The sequence below is a fragment of the Schistocerca nitens genome, chromosome 4 (assembly GCF_023898315.1).
Source record: "Schistocerca nitens isolate TAMUIC-IGC-003100 chromosome 4, iqSchNite1.1, whole genome shotgun sequence".
Lineage (NCBI taxonomy): Eukaryota > Metazoa > Arthropoda > Insecta > Orthoptera > Acrididae > Schistocerca > Schistocerca nitens.
The window spans coordinates 271,293,200-271,312,393 of NC_064617.1; the positions used below are offsets into that span (position 1 = coordinate 271,293,200).

The 19,194-nt window shown below is 46.7% G+C and overlaps 31 non-coding genes across 31 annotated transcripts; 22 read left to right on the plus strand and 9 right to left on the minus strand.

The window, feature by feature from the left end:
- The first annotated feature begins 9,368 nt into the window (after positions 1-9,368).
- On the plus strand, positions 9,369-9,440 carry Trnaw-cca (transfer RNA tryptophan (anticodon CCA)). Its single transcript has one exon. It is a non-coding gene; the product is annotated as a tRNA-Trp (tRNA).
- A 318-nt stretch (positions 9,441-9,758) lies between these two features.
- Positions 9,759-9,830, plus strand: Trnac-gca (transfer RNA cysteine (anticodon GCA)). Its single transcript has one exon. It is a non-coding gene; the product is annotated as a tRNA-Cys (tRNA).
- A 275-nt stretch (positions 9,831-10,105) lies between these two features.
- Positions 10,106-10,177, minus strand: Trnaa-cgc (transfer RNA alanine (anticodon CGC)). The gene has a single exon. It is a non-coding gene; the product is annotated as a tRNA-Ala (tRNA).
- A 118-nt stretch (positions 10,178-10,295) lies between these two features.
- Positions 10,296-10,367, plus strand: Trnaw-cca (transfer RNA tryptophan (anticodon CCA)). Its single transcript has one exon. It is a non-coding gene; the product is annotated as a tRNA-Trp (tRNA).
- A 318-nt stretch (positions 10,368-10,685) lies between these two features.
- Positions 10,686-10,757, plus strand: Trnac-gca (transfer RNA cysteine (anticodon GCA)). Its single transcript has one exon. It is a non-coding gene; the product is annotated as a tRNA-Cys (tRNA).
- Positions 10,758-11,032: 275 nt separating this feature from the next.
- Trnaa-cgc (transfer RNA alanine (anticodon CGC)) lies at positions 11,033-11,104 on the minus strand. The gene has a single exon. It is a non-coding gene; the product is annotated as a tRNA-Ala (tRNA).
- A 118-nt stretch (positions 11,105-11,222) lies between these two features.
- On the plus strand, positions 11,223-11,294 carry Trnaw-cca (transfer RNA tryptophan (anticodon CCA)). Its single transcript has one exon. It is a non-coding gene; the product is annotated as a tRNA-Trp (tRNA).
- A 318-nt stretch (positions 11,295-11,612) lies between these two features.
- On the plus strand, positions 11,613-11,684 carry Trnac-gca (transfer RNA cysteine (anticodon GCA)). Its single transcript has one exon. It is a non-coding gene; the product is annotated as a tRNA-Cys (tRNA).
- Positions 11,685-11,959: 275 nt separating this feature from the next.
- Positions 11,960-12,031, minus strand: Trnaa-cgc (transfer RNA alanine (anticodon CGC)). Its single transcript has one exon. It is a non-coding gene; the product is annotated as a tRNA-Ala (tRNA).
- Positions 12,032-12,149: 118 nt separating this feature from the next.
- Trnaw-cca (transfer RNA tryptophan (anticodon CCA)) lies at positions 12,150-12,221 on the plus strand. The gene has a single exon. It is a non-coding gene; the product is annotated as a tRNA-Trp (tRNA).
- A 318-nt stretch (positions 12,222-12,539) lies between these two features.
- On the plus strand, positions 12,540-12,611 carry Trnac-gca (transfer RNA cysteine (anticodon GCA)). The gene has a single exon. It is a non-coding gene; the product is annotated as a tRNA-Cys (tRNA).
- Positions 12,612-12,886: 275 nt separating this feature from the next.
- Positions 12,887-12,958, minus strand: Trnaa-cgc (transfer RNA alanine (anticodon CGC)). The gene has a single exon. It is a non-coding gene; the product is annotated as a tRNA-Ala (tRNA).
- A 118-nt stretch (positions 12,959-13,076) lies between these two features.
- Trnaw-cca (transfer RNA tryptophan (anticodon CCA)) lies at positions 13,077-13,148 on the plus strand. The gene has a single exon. It is a non-coding gene; the product is annotated as a tRNA-Trp (tRNA).
- A 318-nt stretch (positions 13,149-13,466) lies between these two features.
- On the plus strand, positions 13,467-13,538 carry Trnac-gca (transfer RNA cysteine (anticodon GCA)). The gene has a single exon. It is a non-coding gene; the product is annotated as a tRNA-Cys (tRNA).
- A 275-nt stretch (positions 13,539-13,813) lies between these two features.
- On the minus strand, positions 13,814-13,885 carry Trnaa-cgc (transfer RNA alanine (anticodon CGC)). The gene has a single exon. It is a non-coding gene; the product is annotated as a tRNA-Ala (tRNA).
- Positions 13,886-14,003: 118 nt separating this feature from the next.
- Positions 14,004-14,075, plus strand: Trnaw-cca (transfer RNA tryptophan (anticodon CCA)). The gene has a single exon. It is a non-coding gene; the product is annotated as a tRNA-Trp (tRNA).
- Positions 14,076-14,393: 318 nt separating this feature from the next.
- On the plus strand, positions 14,394-14,465 carry Trnac-gca (transfer RNA cysteine (anticodon GCA)). Its single transcript has one exon. It is a non-coding gene; the product is annotated as a tRNA-Cys (tRNA).
- A 275-nt stretch (positions 14,466-14,740) lies between these two features.
- On the minus strand, positions 14,741-14,812 carry Trnaa-cgc (transfer RNA alanine (anticodon CGC)). The gene has a single exon. It is a non-coding gene; the product is annotated as a tRNA-Ala (tRNA).
- A 118-nt stretch (positions 14,813-14,930) lies between these two features.
- On the plus strand, positions 14,931-15,002 carry Trnaw-cca (transfer RNA tryptophan (anticodon CCA)). The gene has a single exon. It is a non-coding gene; the product is annotated as a tRNA-Trp (tRNA).
- Positions 15,003-15,320: 318 nt separating this feature from the next.
- On the plus strand, positions 15,321-15,392 carry Trnac-gca (transfer RNA cysteine (anticodon GCA)). The gene has a single exon. It is a non-coding gene; the product is annotated as a tRNA-Cys (tRNA).
- Positions 15,393-15,667: 275 nt separating this feature from the next.
- Trnaa-cgc (transfer RNA alanine (anticodon CGC)) lies at positions 15,668-15,739 on the minus strand. Its single transcript has one exon. It is a non-coding gene; the product is annotated as a tRNA-Ala (tRNA).
- Positions 15,740-15,856: 117 nt separating this feature from the next.
- Positions 15,857-15,928, plus strand: Trnaw-cca (transfer RNA tryptophan (anticodon CCA)). The gene has a single exon. It is a non-coding gene; the product is annotated as a tRNA-Trp (tRNA).
- A 318-nt stretch (positions 15,929-16,246) lies between these two features.
- On the plus strand, positions 16,247-16,318 carry Trnac-gca (transfer RNA cysteine (anticodon GCA)). The gene has a single exon. It is a non-coding gene; the product is annotated as a tRNA-Cys (tRNA).
- Positions 16,319-16,593: 275 nt separating this feature from the next.
- Positions 16,594-16,665, minus strand: Trnaa-cgc (transfer RNA alanine (anticodon CGC)). Its single transcript has one exon. It is a non-coding gene; the product is annotated as a tRNA-Ala (tRNA).
- Positions 16,666-16,783: 118 nt separating this feature from the next.
- Positions 16,784-16,855, plus strand: Trnaw-cca (transfer RNA tryptophan (anticodon CCA)). Its single transcript has one exon. It is a non-coding gene; the product is annotated as a tRNA-Trp (tRNA).
- A 318-nt stretch (positions 16,856-17,173) lies between these two features.
- Positions 17,174-17,245, plus strand: Trnac-gca (transfer RNA cysteine (anticodon GCA)). The gene has a single exon. It is a non-coding gene; the product is annotated as a tRNA-Cys (tRNA).
- A 275-nt stretch (positions 17,246-17,520) lies between these two features.
- Positions 17,521-17,592, minus strand: Trnaa-cgc (transfer RNA alanine (anticodon CGC)). Its single transcript has one exon. It is a non-coding gene; the product is annotated as a tRNA-Ala (tRNA).
- A 118-nt stretch (positions 17,593-17,710) lies between these two features.
- Positions 17,711-17,782, plus strand: Trnaw-cca (transfer RNA tryptophan (anticodon CCA)). Its single transcript has one exon. It is a non-coding gene; the product is annotated as a tRNA-Trp (tRNA).
- Positions 17,783-18,100: 318 nt separating this feature from the next.
- On the plus strand, positions 18,101-18,172 carry Trnac-gca (transfer RNA cysteine (anticodon GCA)). The gene has a single exon. It is a non-coding gene; the product is annotated as a tRNA-Cys (tRNA).
- Positions 18,173-18,637: 465 nt separating this feature from the next.
- On the plus strand, positions 18,638-18,709 carry Trnaw-cca (transfer RNA tryptophan (anticodon CCA)). Its single transcript has one exon. It is a non-coding gene; the product is annotated as a tRNA-Trp (tRNA).
- Positions 18,710-19,027: 318 nt separating this feature from the next.
- Positions 19,028-19,099, plus strand: Trnac-gca (transfer RNA cysteine (anticodon GCA)). Its single transcript has one exon. It is a non-coding gene; the product is annotated as a tRNA-Cys (tRNA).
- The last annotated feature ends 95 nt before the right edge of the window (positions 19,100-19,194 follow it).

Genomic DNA, 19,194 nt, shown 5'->3' on the forward strand with positions numbered 1-19,194 from the left:
TTGTGGACCTAAAATATTGAGAAAGTCCTCGAGAGCTGCATCTTCCACTGTGGTAGGGGCATATAGGGTTTCATAGTACCTGTGGACTTCGTCCAGTATTTGTTTCTGGCATGTGAGCCTCGTACCAGTATGCGTCTGGACTTCATCAATGAAAGTTAGACGTCTGTTCTTAGCATGCCGCACCAAGTGATACAGAGAAGCTGTTTCATCTGCTACGACTGATGTGGCTTTCGATTTAATTTTGAGTCCCTCCATCTGTTGCCGTTTAATGCTTAATAACTTGGCTTTAATTTTTTTGATATCATGCAGACGAATTACGCCATCATGGGCTTGTTGATATAAGTCCCTTAAAACTTTATAATAAAACTCCATTGTATTCCTCAACTCCCTGTGCCTCGCTGCACTATACTGCATGACAACTTTCCGCAGCTTTGGTTTAGCCCTCCTTGTCCACCAGTCAATGACTGTTGGGTGCTTGTCTACTGTGCGGAGGCACATAGTCCACGCAAACCTTATTTCCTGTTCCAGTTCGTCGTCAGTTAAAACAGAAATATTTAAGTTCCATTGGCCTCTGAATCGACGGGTTGGCTGTACACTTAGATTAAAGCAAGTTAAAAGTGTACTGTGATCGCTAAAATACACAGGAATAGTCTCAACGTTTAATAAAGAATTTTGCAAATTTGGTGACACGTAAATTCTATCTAGTCTGCTGCGGGAGTGGCTGGTTATATACGTGAACCCGACTGACGTCGGATGCTGAAGTTCCCACACATCCTTAAGGTGGAGATCACTTACTAACTTTTTTAACTGTGGCGAGTAGTTGAAGTTGGGTTGTTGATCTTTCTGGTTTAAAACACAGTTAAAATCTCCACCTAGTATAAGAGAACACGGATTTTTCCTCAATAAATAGATCAGTTCATCTTGAAAAAACTTCACACGATCCAATTTGTGGGAAGTTCCTGAAGGGGCGTAAAGGTTAAGCACTGTTACATCGAAAATTTTTATGCCTATGGCCCTACCTGATTCTAGTCGTTCGATTTCAGTCACCGGAATGCCTTCCCTTATAAGAATGGCTGTACCGATATTGGCTTCCGTAGAAACATTAACAATTTCAAAAAAGCCTGGGATCCGAAATTCCGTTATCGCAACTTCTTGTAGCAAAGCGATATCTGTTCCGGACTGGTACAAGAATTCTTTTAGTGCTGCCAATTTCAAGGGTGACTGTATTTTATTAATGTTAATAGTAGTAATGCTATAAGCTTGCAGCACAGACATACCGGAAGAAGCTATTTGGGATGAGGTTCGGTATGATTATAGCAGCAAACGTGCTGCCCCACAACGCACGACCTTTACAAGCTGCGTGCCCATTACATGGACTAACTTCCTAGTAAAAGTTGCACTGCTTTGAAACAAAGAGCTTGAGAAGAAAAGTATCCTGAAATCCGGACAATGCATTTCTATAAGTCACTGCGGCCATTCTCTTTCTCCACGTCAGTGTTGGCCCTGATGACTTCATATTTAATATTCTGTTTCTTGATGTCTTTCTTCTCTGATGGAGCTTTCGCGTGAGGACGCGTGACAGTAAGACCCGGTGTCGGTCGCAACCGCCGGCGGTGGCTGCAGGGGACAACGGCCGGGGCTTGCGAGTCGTCAATGTTTGGTTCCGGCGTGGTGTCTGTTGTGTTGTCGTGCTGTCGAGGCGGCGATGCGTGTTTATTTCCTCCTTCGGCGCGGCGTTGCGCTTCGGAGTCAGCAGGTTGTTTACTAGGTACTTCCTCGTACGGTTCGCACTGTATGGGTTGTGCACTGGATGCGGGTATTTCAGCCGTGACCTCAGGCTCAGGGTCACATTTCCGTGGAAAGTCACTACCCGCTGCGTCACTATCTGTCCGTGGCGGTGTAAGTCCATGTGCGGAAGTGGGAGCCACATCGACCGTCATTCCATCTTCGTTGTCCACTTCCAACAGATCTTCAGGACTAGGCTTCGGCCTCCTGGCAACGGGTGTTTCACAGGAAGAGTCCTCATCTACATTTTTTTCAGTTTCCTCTAGAGGACGCTTTTTTGTGGGAATCTCGCTGTCACGGGACGGAAGTTCAGCAGTTAATGCAGGTTTTAAGGACGGAAAGTCATTAACAGGAAGTGCAACATTGTCAGAGATAGTAACAGGATCCACGACCGCCGCCGGCTCTGTTGTATTACTGGCTGGCAACAAATCGTTGAGTGTTAATTTCCGGCGTTGCGTAAGGTTATTTGTTAGCACAAATACACGGCGAGGGCAGTCCTGACGGAGGTGACCAGACTCGTTACATACATGACATGTAGGGGTTTGCCCTGAGTACATAACATGCGCCTTGTGCCCGTCAACAAAGATGTGGGAGGGAATGTTTGCTTTCACTTCCATCTCCACGGAGCGAATGCCGTTAAAGTACTGCAGCTTGAAACGTGAAGCCCACCTTTCGTTGACTATTTGCCTGACAACCCCATACTTTGAAAGGGCATCTTTAATTTTCGAATTGTCTACTTCTATGGGAATATTCAACACCCTAACAATTCTAATTACAGACTCGGAATTCCGGAGTTTGACAGTACTTTTAGTACCATCACGGTGGATAAATTCCGTTTCATAACCATATTTTGCCAGAAAGCGGTCTACACTCACGGAATCGTTAAACTTTACAAAAATGCAGTATTCATCAGAGTCAAGCTGCATCGTATGAACAGATTCAGAATGAAGGCCAATTACCTCGGTAATCCAGTCGTGTATTTCCAGTGCAGAGGGCTGTACTCGACGGGTGTACTTGTCGAAGGAGAAAATCACGGTGTTTTTTCGCACGGAGGTTGCCATGGTGTTCTGCAGCGAAGAAATCTCAGACAACGCCGAAATTCCAACGGCACGTCGTAGAATGATGACACGAAAGAAAACCAAATGCACAATTGATAACGCTTAATTCACGTGCAAAACGTCAATAAACGAACACAAAACACGAAAACACTGGCGTAAACACTGACGTACACGGAGCAACTAGAGGAGCGTGCGACCGCTGCGGCAGCTAAAGCCAGACTGGTCCCGCCATGCGGTCGAACTGTACGAAATCCACTTGATTGGGGGAAGAATCTTGTACACTGAATTTTATAGAATATGGTGATAGGCAAAAGTTTTCGTGTACTGCTGCACGGAGAAACAAAAATTGGAGGAGCTGGGATTTGAACCCAGGACTTTCTGCATGCGAAGCAGACACTCTACCACTTTTTTTTTTTTTTTTTTTTTTTTTTTTTTTTTTTATTTTACACGTGAATGGGGAACGCTGCAAATGCTTATGCTTTTGCTACTAGGATTAATAACGGGTCGTAAGGGGCTCAACTGCGAGAAGACGACCTCAGCTGTTTCTCCCAGCAGGAAAGACATCTCACCCTTTTGTGTGCTGCATGCGCATGCATTTAACAAACTTGCATGCGATGTACTAGTTCCTGGGAAACTAATAGAATCGTTGTACGTGCCAGTCTTTACGTATAGATATAAGTAAGCGAAGACGGGTTAATCCTGGCACGTAGATTGCTTTCCGCAAGACGCACCTGAGAGTCTGATGGGCCGGTGGCCCGACATGCAGTTTGTCCTGTTGCATGGCTTACTTTCAGAGAATCGCAAGTTTATCGTAGTGCTTGGTTGTCGCGAAAGTGAAAAGTAGGGCCTGTCCGGGATATGAACCCGGGACCTCCTGCACCCAAAGCAGGAATCATACCCCTTTTTTTTTATTTTTTCCAGTCCACCGCTCTACCAACTTTTTTTTTTTTTTTTTGCTCTACGACTTTTTTTTTTTACTACTTTTTTTTTTTATTTTGACAGGATACGAACCTGCAATCTTCGGATCCGAAGTCCGACGCCTTATCCATTTTTTTTATTTTTTTTTCTTAACCACTTTTTTTTTTAAGCAGACACACTACCACTTTTTTTTGTTTTTAACCACTTTTTTTCTTTTTCTGTTTTTGCTTTTTTTACTTTTTTTATGTTTTTTTTAGTAGATGCATTGTTGTAATGTTTGATGTTTTTACTGTAAAAGAAAACACTGAAATTTCTTTCCGTATCCATTTTTTTTTGGTTCTACTAATTTTCCGCATGTTGGTTTTGTTTATTCCCTTTATGTCTAATTTCGTTGTTCGTTGTAAGTTGTTTATTCGTTTGTTTTCTATCCATCTTCGTTGTTCGTTTTCTTTCTTCTGTTCTGCAGGTTTGTTTTATTCAAAATACACCAAATGATAGATGCCGTCGAAAGAACTGCTACTGGGAAGGAAATATTCTTGAAATTCAAACGTTGCCATATGCATAATCTCCAGGGGACAAATGAATGTCTTTGCAGAGAGTATAACCTTCGACTGTAGTACAGGAAAGACGAATTGTTGTAAGAGATGTTCCACCTGTCCATGTCCTATGGCATCTCAAGTACGACGTGAAGAAAATTTTGAAATGTTGACTGATACCGGTGTCCATATTGGTTGGTTGTGCGCCAGTGTTGGGTTGAGAGATATACTTGAAAATCTAAGACATTAGGGGCACTGCCGGACAAAATATAGTTGATAAAATGTCCCACGAGCCATAGATAACTGTTATGTTTGGCAGCCGGGAAAAGTCGGAAATCTGGCCGCAGAATATCGTGGATCGGAATCGCATGAGGCGCAGTCCGATTAAGCACAGCGAGTTTTTTGCGCGTCCAGTTCCAGATGTGCACTTGGTCTTTGCAGACAAACAGATGTGCAAGAGTCGCAACCATGTGGCACAAGTCGCAGTAGGGACTCGGTGCAAGATTAATCCTGTGCCGCTTTTCTGGCGTCGGAACAGTTTCAGTGACCACGTCATACCATTTGGAGCGAACATCTGTCGGAAGCGTCGGATTATGAATGTTAGTCCAAACGAGGGACCAATTGCACGCCGGATACTTCTTTTCCAAGGGGCCAGGCAGTGACGGCCGAAGTAAGTGGCGGTACAGTTGAACTGTCGGCTTCTTGAAAAGCTCGTCGTCGAGATAGCTACTTTCAACATAATACAGTGCTATATGCTGAAAGTGCGGGCTGACGTGGCCAATGTCCACAGGCGGAGATAAGTTGCAAGGGCGGGACAGCTGATAGAGCCGCTTCGTCACGGTGTCCTCGCTGGCGGTGAGTATCCGCCGTGAGCGTTTCAGATACAGCGCCAGGGCGTGAATGCCGGGGTTCTTCAAGCCTAGGCCTCCCATATCGCAAGGCAATGCTGTCGTGGTGAAGGAAACCTTAAAAATATTGAGCTTCCAGACGTACCAGGCGGCAGCCGCTAGAAGTGATCTTGCGACAGTGATTGGCATGGGTAGGACGGCGGCAACAAACTGTAATTTGGAGAGGGCATAAGAGTTGACGAAAAAGGCTCGCTGCAAACGATCGAGGTGTCGCATATTTTGGTCGCGCAGGAGTGCTTTTATCGCCTGAATTTTGGGTAGCCAATTTTTGTGAGACATGTCCAGTGGCCGGGCCGTGACGTAGAGACCAAGGTGTTTTCTAGTCTGTACACAAGGCAGCCAAGCGTCGCCTGTGAGCGGTCGTTCCTGACCAAGCGTTAAGACGGCGGATTTATTGACGTTTAACAGTGCACCACTGTCTCTTTGGAATTCCTCAAGAATGCGCTGCGGTGACATCGCGAACATCATTAAGGAGCACGCTGACATCGTCGGCGTATGCTTGGACCACAGACTTGACACCATAAAACTGGAATCCAGGTAGGCTATGATGTAGGCGGCGCAACAAGGGTTCCATGAGGATCGCATAAAGCGTCGTTGAGAGAGGGCAGCCTTGCTTGATACCCCGTGAGAGCTGGATGTACTCCGTCAATGTATTATTGATCAGGAACCGTGTACGTGTACCACTGATACAGTTGTTGATGAGGTGGATAAAATTAAGACTGAAGCCCATTGTTTCCATCACGCTACTGAGATAATGATAGTCAGCCCGATCGTAAGCCTTGTCAAAATCGAGAAAGGCTATGGCCATTGGAGTGCGGGTGTCCCAGGTGAGGGAGACGAGATCCCGATACAGCGCCAAAATGGTGGACAGTGAGCGACCACGGATCGCACTCATTTGGTATGGTCCCAGAAGATCGGGTAACAGCTGCCGTAATCGGGCATTGAGGGCGCGCGTCAGAAGTTTAAAATCCGCATTGAGCAAAGTAATGGGCCGCAGATCTTTGGTGGTGGTCGGCGTCGGCGTCTTAGGTAGTAAAACAGTTAACCCCTCTGTGAAGGCTTGGGGCAGAGCAATCCCACGTAGTATTTCATTGTACATCTCCGTGAGTCCGTCCCCTAACATAGGCCAATATTTGACGTAAAACTCGACAGAGAGCCCGTCCGTGCCCGGAGATTTATTTCGTGGTGCGGCAAGCAGGGCATCCTTTAGTTCTTCGTTGGTAAAGGGAGTGAGCAAGTCCCGATTGTGGTCGTCGGTAATGCGGTACGGTGGGTGTCCAGAGTGATACCATTCTCGCACTTTCTCATGTGGTACACCCGCACGGGTGTAAAGAGCGGCAAAGTGGTTGGCGACATGGTTTTTGATGTCGCGGTGTTGGGTATAAAAAGCACCGTCTGCATCCTGCAACTTGTGAATAAGTTTCCTGCGCGCCGCATGTAACTGTTGGACGATATGGTGAACAGACGTCTGCTGTTGCGGCAAGTTGGTGAAGTCACGGGCACGAATCTGGTGGCCGATAGCGTTCCGTCCCATCAAGGATGTAATTTTCGCTTGGAGTCTGCGTACGTGCATGATGTTATTAGGCACCTGATGATAATCCCGGTACAATTCTCGTAGGGCGCAGAAATAGAACTCAGTGATTTCCTTCTCACCGCGCGCGCGAATCCTGGCGTGGTGTTTGAGGCAAGTGATGAGTTTCCTCTTTGCATGAAGCGTCCACCAATCAGTCCACGTGGGGTACGTGGGCCTGCGTGATGTTACGGAATGCCAAACTGACCGTATCTCACGCTCTAAAGTGGCGTCTTGTAAGAGGCGACAGTTGAGTTGCCATCGTCCGAAGCCTCTGTAAACTTTCTGCGGGGAGTGATTAAAGACGGTGTGGTAAGCGATATGGTCACTGAAATTAACGGGCCAATATTCGCAAGTTCCCACGTCGGCTAAAAGACCGCGGTGCACATATATGCGATCTAACCTGCTAGAAGACGTCGGCGTAAAGTGAGTGAAGGCAACTTCATCTGGGTGTAAGGTCTCCCACGTGTCGACTAACTGCAATTCCGTGACCAGTGTCAGCAGTTCCTGACTGAAGTTAAAATTCGGCGTTTGATCGGAGCGGCGCAAAACGCAGTTAAAGTCACCACCCATAATAATACGCAGGCGCAAGTCTGTGATTAAAGTCGCTATCTCTCCAGTATAAAACTCCCTCCTCGCCGCTCGCGCGCTGGAACCGGAAGGGGCGTACACATTAAGAAGGTGTACATCATGGAACTGGGCGGCAATGCCTCGTCCGGTAGGTAACATGGACAAACAAGAACATTCAATGCCTTCCCGATACAGAATGATGGTACCGGCCTCCGTCCCTATATTGACAATGGCGTCATAACCGGGGACGTCGGCCAGGAGTGGAGTCAGTGCTTCCTGTACGAACAGAATATCTATATCAGCGGCCCGTAAATACTGTCGAAGGCTGTGGATTTTTGCTTGAGAGACAATGCGGTTGACATTCATAGTAGCAATCTTATAGGATTGTCGTGAACGGAGCGATATGGGACGACTAGTCATCTTCAGATGGAAACAGGTAAGATTTTTATCTCTTCAGCAGTCGTCCGCTTCGGAGGTCGAATAAGTCTAAACGTCGCCGTCCGTGGAAGCTGCATTGCGCCGAGGCGTAAGCAGCGTATCACCAGTTGCCATCGGTTCGTCACGCTCGGGAGTGCCGGCCATATCTTCAGTGTCATCCGCCCAATTGACGACAGACACAGCCGTTGTCGCGTCTGCTGTGGCGGGTCCGGAACCGCATAGCGGGCCGTCACCCTGCGCATCCGGCACTTGGACCGTCCGCGGTGGTGCACAAGTCTCTGCCCTCCCCGTGTCAAGGTTGGAGACATCATCGTCAATATTCATGGGTGAGACCAACGACGGAAGACAATCGTCGGTCCCCGAAGTGTCATCGCAGATCATGCGGCCTGCGTGTTTGGCCTTTTCACGCAAGAGGGGCGCCGATTGGGCTGCCTCAGGACGAGCGATCCGACGTTTCTTGTGCTTTTTCGGGGAGGACCTACCGACGGCGACTTCCGCATTCTCTAAAGAAAGAGGAAGAGTCCCTGTCTCGTGTCGTCTGTCAACATCGGTAGTAGCTGCCTCTGCGCCGTCGACCCGAGCTTCCTCACGGGAGGCGTCACGGGGCACCGCGTCTAGTAAGCCAGTGGCCGGCAAAACTTCCTTAGTGGTAGATATTTCCATAGGTACATCTCCGTCATTCGTAATATCGGCCACACTAAGTCCCACGTCCACAGCCGGCGCCGTGGGTGTATTTGCACGGACCGCCGCTACATAAGTAGTCGGTAATATTGTCGGTTGCGAGGGAGTGCCTAGTTCACCCGCAGGCAGCTGTGTTACACGTCGTTGGATGCACTGTGCCCGGACGTGTCCCGTGGAATTACAGCCTGAACATGTACGGGGCTGTCCCTCATACATTATTATCGCCCTATATCCACAAATCGTTAGGTAGGATGGAATATGCCGTTGCAATTCGATCTTAATTTGTCGCACACCATTCAAGACCGGGTACTTATGGAACGAGGCCCACTTTTCGGCAATGTTACTGATAATTTTGCCGTAGGACTTAATAGAGGCATTGATTTGTTCTGCCGTGATTTCAAAAGGCAACTCGAAAATCCTGACGGTGCGAATACCAAGACCAGCGTGGACAACAGTCACCTCACCCACATTCCCGTCACTGTGTCGAAATTTATAGGTACCGCCACATGACTCGATGATTTGATCGCACAATTCTGGGTCACGCAATTTGATATAAACCGTGCTACTAACAATAGACAAATGGATACCAATGATATCGGTAGGAGGTAATTTTACGTCTTCATCAAGAAATCGTTCGACTTCGTAATACTTCGGTCGAGAAAAACTGCCATCAAACATAAACTTCAAAGTATCTTTCCGCTCCGGGTGATCCATATTAGGTTCTATTCGTTAACAACAAGAAGATGTTATACGCGCCGCAACGGCCCTCGACTCACCACGTGCCGCACCGCAAGCCGCAGCTGAGCACGTAAACAACGCTCCAGGCACGTCCGACCTGCACGACGGCCGCGCCTCGACTGTAAGTGTTCGAGGAACCTATTCATGACAAGACCTCAGCAGCGTCGACTCCGTGGCGCAACGGTAGCGCGTCTGACTCCAGATCAGAAGGTTGCGTGTTCAAATCACGTCGGGGTCACAGTGAAATTTTCGTTTACGAAAGCCATAGGCGAGTATGTCAGTTTAATCAGATACCAAACGATTACAGAGAACGGACGAACAGAACTTGCTTGAAAAAAGCTACTAGTGCAATTTTCGCGTTCTGACATTAAAGTGAAGGCGCCGACTCACACTTTCTCCAGGCGCGAACTGTCTAGTATTTTTGATATTTATATCGTTTAACGCTAATATATAACTGAGAGATAATGATTACGCAATATTTTGCTCGATTAGACGTCTTTAGCCAGGCAGAGTATAATATTTTTCCTTAAGTTATGGGAATAGAAAGATCGTGAAAGGGGGTATAGCTCAGTCGTAGAGCATTCGACTGCAGATCGAGAGGTCCCCGGTTCAATCCCGGGTGCCCCCTTCATTTTTCAGTATCTCGAAAAAACAAATGACGGTTGTCGCGGTGAGTTGCAAATAACATGTTTCAGATGCACTCCGCACGCCATACCGAAGGCTTTGGAGCAACATTTCAATGGGGGGATCGCAGCCCAGGCTCTTGCAGGTCATCGTCCTCCCGCCATGCGGTCGAACTGTACGAAATCCACTTGCTTGGGGGAAGAATCTTGTACACTGAATTTTATAGAATATGGTGATAGGCAAAAGTTTTCGTGTACTGCTGCACGGAGAAACAAAAATTGGAGGAGCTGGGATTTGAACCCAGGACTTTCTGCATGCGAAGCAGACACTCTACCACTGAGTTACACCCCCGCCAGAGCAACTACATCTGGGACGAGTCTCTCGTGGATCCTACTGTCATTATTTCTTAGGTTTGAACGGTACAGTAAGTGTTGGAGGAACCTATTCATGACAAGACCTCAGCAGCGTCGACTCCGTGGCGCAACGGTAGCGCGTCTGACTCCAGATCAGAAGGTTGCGTGTTCAAATCACGTCGGGGTCACAGTGAAATTTTCGTTTACGAAAGCCATAGGCGAGTATGTCAGTTTAATCAGATACCAAACGATTACAGAGAACGGACGAACAGAACTTGCTTGAAAAAAGCTACTAGTGCAATTTTCGCGTTCTGACATTAAAGTGAAGGCGCCGACTCACACTTTCTCCAGGCGCGAACTGTCTAGTATTTTTGATATTTATATCGTTTAACGCTAATATATAACTGAGAGATAATGATTACGCAATATTTTGCTCGATTAGACGTCTTTAGCCAGGCAGAGTATAATATTTTTCCTTAAGTTATGGGAATAGAAAGATCGTGAAAGGGGGTATAGCTCAGTCGTAGAGCATTCGACTGCAGATCGAGAGGTCCCCGGTTCAATCCCGGGTGCCCCCTTCATTTTTCAGTATCTCGAAAAAACAAATGACGGTTGTCGCGGTGAGTTGCAAATAACATGTTTCAGATGCACTCCGCACGCCATACCGAAGGCTTTGGAGCAACATTTCAATGGGGGGATCGCAGCCCAGGCTCTTGCAGGTCAACGTCCTCCCGCCATGCGGTCGAACTGTACGAAATCCACTTGCTTGGGGGAAGAATCTTGTACACTGAATTTTATAGAATATGGTGATAGGCAAAAGTTTTCGTGTACTGCTGCACGGAGAAACAAAAATTGGAGGAGCTGGGATTTGAACCCAGGACTTTCTGCATGCGAAGCAGACACTCTACCACTGAGTTACACCCCCGCCAGAGCAACTACATCTGGGACGAGTCTCTCGTGGATCCTACTGTCATTATTTCTTAGGTTTGAACGGTACAGTAAGTGTTGGAGGAACCTATTCATGACAAGACCTCAGCAGCGTCGACTCCGTGGCGCAACGGTAGCGCGTCTGACTCCAGATCAGAAGGTTGCGTGTTCAAATCACGTCGGGGTCACAGTGAAATTTTCGTTTACGAAAGCCATAGGCGAGTATGTCAGTTTAATCAGATACCAAACGATTACAGAGAACGGACGAACAGAACTTGCTTGAAAAAAGCTACTAGTGCAATTTTCGCGTTCTGACATTAAAGTGAAGGCGCCGACTCACACTTTCTCCAGGCGCGAACTGTCTAGTATTTTTGATATTTATATCGTTTAACGCTAATATATAACTGAGAGATAATGATTACGCAATATTTTGCTCGATTAGACGTCTTTAGCCAGGCAGAGTATAATATTTTTCCTTAAGTTATGGGAATAGAAAGATCGTGAAAGGGGGTATAGCTCAGTCGTAGAGCATTCGACTGCAGATCGAGAGGTCCCCGGTTCAATCCCGGGTGCCCCCTTCATTTTTCAGTATCTCGAAAAAACAAATGACGGTTGTCGCGGTGAGTTGCAAATAACATGTTTCAGATGCACTCCGCACGCCATACCGAAGGCTTTGGAGCAACATTTCAATGGGGGGATCGCAGCCCAGGCTCTTGCAGGTCATCGTCCTCCCGCCATGCGGTCGAACTGTACGAAATCCACTTGCTTGGGGGAAGAATCTTGTACACTGAATTTTATAGAATATGGTGATAGGCAAAAGTTTTCGTGTACTGCTGCACGGAGAAACAAAAATTGGAGGAGCTGGGATTTGAACCCAGGACTTTCTGCATGCGAAGCAGACACTCTACCACTGAGTTACACCCCCGCCAGAGCAACTACATCTGGGACGAGTCTCTCGTGGATCCTACTGTCATTATTTCTTAGGTTTGAACGGTACAGTAAGTGTTCGAGGAACCTATTCATGACAAGACCTCAGCAGCGTCGACTCCGTGGCGCAACGGTAGCGCGTCTGACTCCAGATCAGAAGGTTGCGTGTTCAAATCACGTCGGGGTCACAGTGAAATTTTCGTTTACGAAAGCCATAGGCGAGTATGTCAGTTTAATCAGATACCAAACGATTACAGAGAACGGACGAACAGAACTTGCTTGAAAAAAGCTACTAGTGCAATTTTCGCGTTCTGACATTAAAGTGAAGGCGCCGACTCACACTTTCTCCAGGCGCGAACTGTCTAGTATTTTTGATATTTATATCGTTTAACGCTAATATATAACTGAGAGATAATGATTACGCAATATTTTGCTCGATTAGACGTCTTTAGCCAGGCAGAGTATAATATTTTTCCTTAAGTTATGGGAATAGAAAGATCGTGAAAGGGGGTATAGCTCAGTCGTAGAGCATTCGACTGCAGATCGAGAGGTCCCCGGTTCAATCCCGGGTGCCCCCTTCATTTTTCAGTATCTCGAAAAAACAAATGACGGTTGTCGCGGTGAGTTGCAAATAACATGTTTCAGATGCACTCCGCACGCCATACCGAAGGCTTTGGAGCAACATTTCAATGGGGGGATCGCAGCCCAGGCTCTTGCAGGTCATCGTCCTCCCGCCATGCGGTCGAACTGTACGAAATCCACTTGCTTGGGGGAAGAATCTTGTACACTGAATTTTATAGAATATGGTGATAGGCAAAAGTTTTCGTGTACTGCTGCACGGAGAAACAAAAATTGGAGGAGCTGGGATTTGAACGCAGGACTTTCTGCATGCGAAGCAGACACTCTACCACTGAGTTACACCCCCGCCAGAGCAACTACATCTGGGACGAGTCTCTCGTGGATCCTACTGTCATTATTTCTTAGGTTTGAACGGTACAGTAAGTGTTCGAGGAACCTATTCATGACAAGACCTCAGCAGCGTCGACTCCGTGGCGCAACGGTAGCGCGTCTGACTCCAGATCAGAAGGTTGCGTGTTCAAATCACGTCGGGGTCACAGTGAAATTTTCGTTTACGAAAGCCATAGGCGAGTATGTCAGTTTAATCAGATACCAAACGATTACAGAGAACGGACGAACAGAACTTGCTTGAAAAAAGCTACTAGTGCAATTTTCGCGTTCTGACATTAAAGTGAAGGCGCCGACTCACACTTTCTCCAGGCGCGAACTGTCTAGTATTTTTGATATTTACATCGTTTAACGCTAATATATAACTGAGAGATAATGATTACGCAATATTTTGCTCGATTAGACGTCTTTAGCCAGGCAGAGTATAATATTTTTCCTTAAGTTATGGGAATAGAAAGATCGTGAAAGGGGGTATAGCTCAGTCGTAGAGCATTCGACTGCAGATCGAGAGGTCCCCGGTTCAATCCCGGGTGCCCCCTTCATTTTTCAGTATCTCGAAAAAACAAATGACGGTTGTCGCGGTGAGTTGCAAATAACATGTTTCAGATGCACTCCGCACGCCATACCGAAGGCTTTGGAGCAACATTTCAATGGGGGGATCGCAGCCCAGGCTCTTGCAGGTCATCGTCCTCCCGCCATGCGGTCGAACTGTACGAAATCCACTTGCTTGGGGGAAGAATCTTGTACACTGAATTTTATAGAATATGGTGATAGGCAAAAGTTTTCGTGTACTGCTGCACGGAGAAACAAAAATTGGAGGAGCTGGGATTTGAACCCAGGACTTTCTGCATGCGAAGCAGACACTCTACCACTGAGTTACACCCCCGCCAGAGCAACTACATCTGGGACGAGTCTCTCGTGGATCCTACTGTCATTATTTCTTAGGTTTGAACGGTACAGTAAGTGTTGGAGGAACCTATTCATGACAAGACCTCAGCAGCGTCGACTCCGTGGCGCAACGGTAGCGCGTCTGACTCCAGATCAGAAGGTTGCGTGTTCAAATCACGTCGGGGTCACAGTGAAATTTTCGTTTACGAAAGCCATAGGCGAGTATGTCAGTTTAATCAGATACCAAACGATTACAGAGAACGGACGAACAGAACTTGCTTGAAAAAAGCTACTAGTGCAATTTTCGCGTTCTGACATTAAAGTGAAGGCGCCGACTCACACTTTCTCCAGGCGCGAACTGTCTAGTATTTTTGATATTTATATCGTTTAACGCTAATATATAACTGAGAGATAATGATTACGCAATATTTTGCTCGATTAGACGTCTTTAGCCAGGCAGAGTATAATATTTTTCCTTAAGTTATGGGAATAGAAAGATCGTGAAAGGGGGTATAGCTCAGTCGTAGAGCATTCGACTGCAGATCGAGAGGTCCCCGGTTCAATCCCGGGTGCCCCCTTCATTTTTCAGTATCTCGAAAAAACAAATGACGGTTGTCGCGGTGAGTTGCAAATAATATGTTTCAGATGCACTCCGCACGCCATACCGAAGGCTTTGGAGCAACATTTCAATGGGGGGATCGCAGCCCAGGCTCTTGCAGGTCATCGTCCTCCCTCCATGCGGTCGAACTGTACGAAATCCACTTGCTTGGGGGAAGAATCTTGTACACTGAATTTTATAGAATATGGTGATAGGCAAAAGTTTTCGTGTACTGCTGCACGGAGAAACAAAAATTGGAGGAGCTGGGATTTGAACCCAGGACTTTCTGCATGCGAAGCAGACACTCTACCACTGAGTTACACCCCCGCCAGAGCAACTACATCTGGGACGAGTCTCTCGTGGATCCTACTGTCATTATTTCTTAGGTTTGAACGGTACAGTAAGTGTTGGAGGAACCTATTCATGACAAGACCTCAGCATCGTCGACTCCGTGGCGCAACGGTAGCGCGTCTGACTCCAGATCAGAAGGTTGCGTGTTCAAATCACGTCGGGGTCACAGTGAAATTTTCGTTTACGAAAGCCATAGGCGAGTATGTCAGTTTAATCAGATACCAAACGATTACAGAGAACGGACGAACAGAACTTGCTTGAAAAAAGCTACTAGTGCAATTTTCGCGTTCTGACATTAAAGTGAAGGCGCCGACTCACACTTTCTCCAGGCGCGAACTGTCTAGTATTTTTGATATTTATATCGTTTAACGCTAATATATAACTGAGAGATAATGATTACGCAATATTTTGCTCGATTAGACGTCTTTAGCCAGGCAGAGTATAATATTTTTCCTTAAGTTATGGGAATAGAAAGCTCGTGAAAGGGGGTATAGCTCAGTCGTAGAGCATTCGACTGCAGATCGAGATGTCCCCGGTTCAATCCCGGGTGCCCCCTTCATTTTTCAGTATCTCGAAAAAACAAATGACGGTTGTCGCGGTGAGTTGCAAATAACATGTTTCAGATGCACTCCGCACGCCATACCGAAGGCTTTGGAGCAACATTTCAATGGGGGGATCGCAGCCCAGGCTCTTGCAGGTCATCGTCCTCCCGCCATGCGGTCGAACTGTACGAAATCCACTTGCTTGGGGGAAGAATCTTGTACACTGAATTTTATAGAATATGGTGATAGGCAAAAGTTTTCGTGTACTGCTGCACGGAGAAACAAAAATTGGAGGAGCTGGGATTTGAACGCAGTACTTTCTGCATGCGAAGCAGACACTCTACCACTGAGTTACACCCCCGCCAGAGCAACTACATCTGGACGAGTCTCTCGTGGATCCTACTGTCATTATTTCTTAGGTTTGAACGGTACAGTAAGTGTTCGAGGAACCTATTCATGACAAGAGCTCAGCAGCGTCGACTCCGTGGCGCAACGGTAGCGCGTCTGACTCCAGATCAGAAGGTTGCGTGTTCAAATCACGTCGGGGTCACAGTGAAATTTTCGTTTACGAAAGCCATAGGCGAGTATGTCAGTTTAATCAGATACCAAACGATTACAGAGAACGGACGAACAGAACTTGCTTGAAAAAAGCTACTAGTGCAATTTTCGCGTTCTGACATTAAAGTGAAGGCGCCGACTCACACTTTCTCCAGGCGCGAACTGTCTAGTATTTTTGATATTTATATCGTTTAACGCTAATATATAACTGAGAGATAATGATTACGCAATATTTTGCTCGATTAGACGTCTTTAGCCAGGCAGAGTATAATATTTTTCCTTAAGTTATGGGAATAGAAAGATCGTGAAAGGGGGTATAGCTCAGTCGTAGAGCATTCGACTGCAGATCGAGAGGTCCCCGGTTCAATCCCGGGTGCCCCCTTCATTTTTCAGTATCTCGAAAAAACAAATGACGGTTGTCGCGGTGAGTTGCAAATAACATGTTTCAGATGCACTCCGCACGCCATACCGAAGGCTTTGGAGCAACATTTCAATGGGGGGATCGCAGCCCAGGCTCTTGCAGGTCATCGTCCTCCCGCCATGCGGTCGAACTGTACGAAATCCACTTGCTTGGGGGAAGAATCTTGTACACTGAATTTTATAGAATATGGTGATAGGCAAAAGTTTTCGTGTACTGCTGCACGGAGAAACAAAAATTGGAGGAGCTGGGATTTGAACCCAGGACTTTCTGCATGCGAAGCAGACACTCTACCACTGAGTTACACCCCCGCCAGAGCAACTACATCTGGGACGAGTCTCTCGTGGATCCTACTGTCATTATTTCTTAGGTTTGAACGGTACAGTAAGTGTTGGAGGAACCTATTCATGACAAGACCTCAGCAGCGTCGACTCCGTGGCGCAACGGTAGCGCGTCTGACTCCAGATCAGAAGGTTGCGTGTTCAAATCACGTCGGGGTCACAGTGAAATTTTCGTTTACGAAAGCCATAGGCGAGTATGTCAGTTTAATCAGATACCAAACGATTACAGAGAACGGACGAACAGAACTTGCTTGAAAAAAGCTACTAGTGCAATTTTCGCGTTCTGACATTAAAGTGAAGGCGCCGACTCACACTTTCTCCAGGCGCGAACTGTCTAGTATTTTTGATATTTATATCGTTTAACGCTAATATATAACTGAGAGATAATGATTACGCAATATTTTGCTCGATTAGACGTCTTTAGCCAGGCAGAGTATAATATTTTTCCTTAAGTTATGGGAATAGAAAGATCGTGAAAGGGGGTATAGCTCAGTCGTAGAGCATTCGACTGCAGATCGAGAGGTCCCCGGTTCAATCCCGGGTGCCCCCTTCATTTTTCAGTATCTCGAAAAAACAAATGACGGTTGTCGCGGTGAGTTGCAAATAACATGTTTCAGATGCACTCCGCACGCCATACCGAAGGCTTTGGAGCAACATTTCAATGGGGGGATCGCAGCCCAGGCTCTTGCAGGTCATCGTCCTCCCGCCATGCGGTCGAACTGTACGAAATCCACTTGCTTGGGGGAAGAATCTTGTACACTGAATTTTATAGAATATGGTGATAGGCAAAAGTTTTCGTGCACTGCTGCACGGAGAAACAAAAATTGGAGGAGCTGGGATTTGAACCCAGGACTTTCTGCATGCGAAGCAGACACTCTACCACTGAGTTACACCCCCGCCAGAGCAACTACATCTGGGACGAGTCTCTCGTGGATCCTACTGTCATTATTTCTTAGGTTTGAACGGTACAGTAAGTGTTCGAGGAACCTATTCATGAGAAGACCTCAGCAGCGTCGACTCCGTGGCGCAACGGTAGCGCGTCTGACTCCAGATCAGAAGGTTGCGTGTTCAAATCACGTCGGGGTCACAGTGAAATTTTCGTTTACGAAAGCCATAGGCGAGTATGTCAGTTTAATCAGATACCAAACGATTACAGAGAACGGACGAACAGAACTTGCTTGAAAAAAGCTACTAGTGCAATTTTCGCGTTCTGACATTAAAGTGAAGGCGCCGACTCACACTTTCTCCAGGCGCGAACTGTCTAGTATTTTTGATATTTATATCGTTTAACGCTAATATATAACTGAGAGATAATGATTACGCAATATTTTGCTCGATTAGACGTCTTTAGCCAGGCAGAGTATAATATTTTTCCTTAAGTTATGGGAATAGTAAGATCGTGAAAGGGGGTATAGCTCAGTCGTAGAGCATTCGACTGCAGATCGAGAGGTCCCCGGTTCAATCCCGGGTGCCCCCTTCATTTTTCAGTATCTCGAAAAAACAAATGACGGTTGTCGCGGTGAGTTGCAAATAACATGTTTCAGATGCACTCCGCACGCCATACCGAAGGCTTTGGAGCAACATTTCAATGGGGGGATCGCAGCCCAGGCTCTTGCAGGTCATCGTCCTCCCGCCATGCGGTCGAACTGTACGAAATCCACTTGCTTGGGGGAAGAATCTTGTACACTGAATTTTATAGAATATGGTGATAGGCAAAAGTTTTCGTGTACTGCTGCACGGAGAAACAAAAATTGGAGGAGCTGGGATTTGAACGCGGGACTTTCTGCATGCGAAGCAGACACTCTACCACTGAGTTACACCCCCGCCAGAGCAACTACATCTGGGACGAGTCTCTCGTGGATCCTACTGTCATTATTTCTTAGGTTTGAACGGTACAGTAAGTGTTGGAGGAACCTATTCATGACAAGACCTCAGCAGCGTCGACTCCGTGGCGCAACGGTAGCGCGTCTGACTCCAGATCAGAAGGTTGCGTGTTCAAATCACGTCGGGGTCACAGTGAAATTTTCGTTTACGAAAGCCATAGGCGAGTATGTCAGTTTAATCAGATACCAAACGATTACAGAGAACGGACGAACAGAACTTGCTTGAAAAAAGCTACTAGTGCAATTTTCGCGTTCTGACATTAAAGTGAAGGCGCCGACTCACACTTTCTCCAGGCGCGAACTGTCTAGTATTTTTGATATTTATATCGTTTAACGCTAATATATAACTGAGAGATAATGATTACGCAATATTTTGCTCGATTAGACGTCTTTAGCCAGGCAGAGTATAATATTTTTCCTTAAGTTATGGGAATAGAAAGATCGTGAAAGGGGGTATAGCTCGGTCGTAGAGCATTCGACTGCAGATCGAGAGGTCCCCGGTTCAATCCCGGGTGCCCCCTTCATTTTTCAGTATCTCGAAAAAACAAATGACGGTTGTCGCGGTGAGTTGCAAATAACATGTTTCAGATGCACTCCGCACGCCATACCGAAGGCT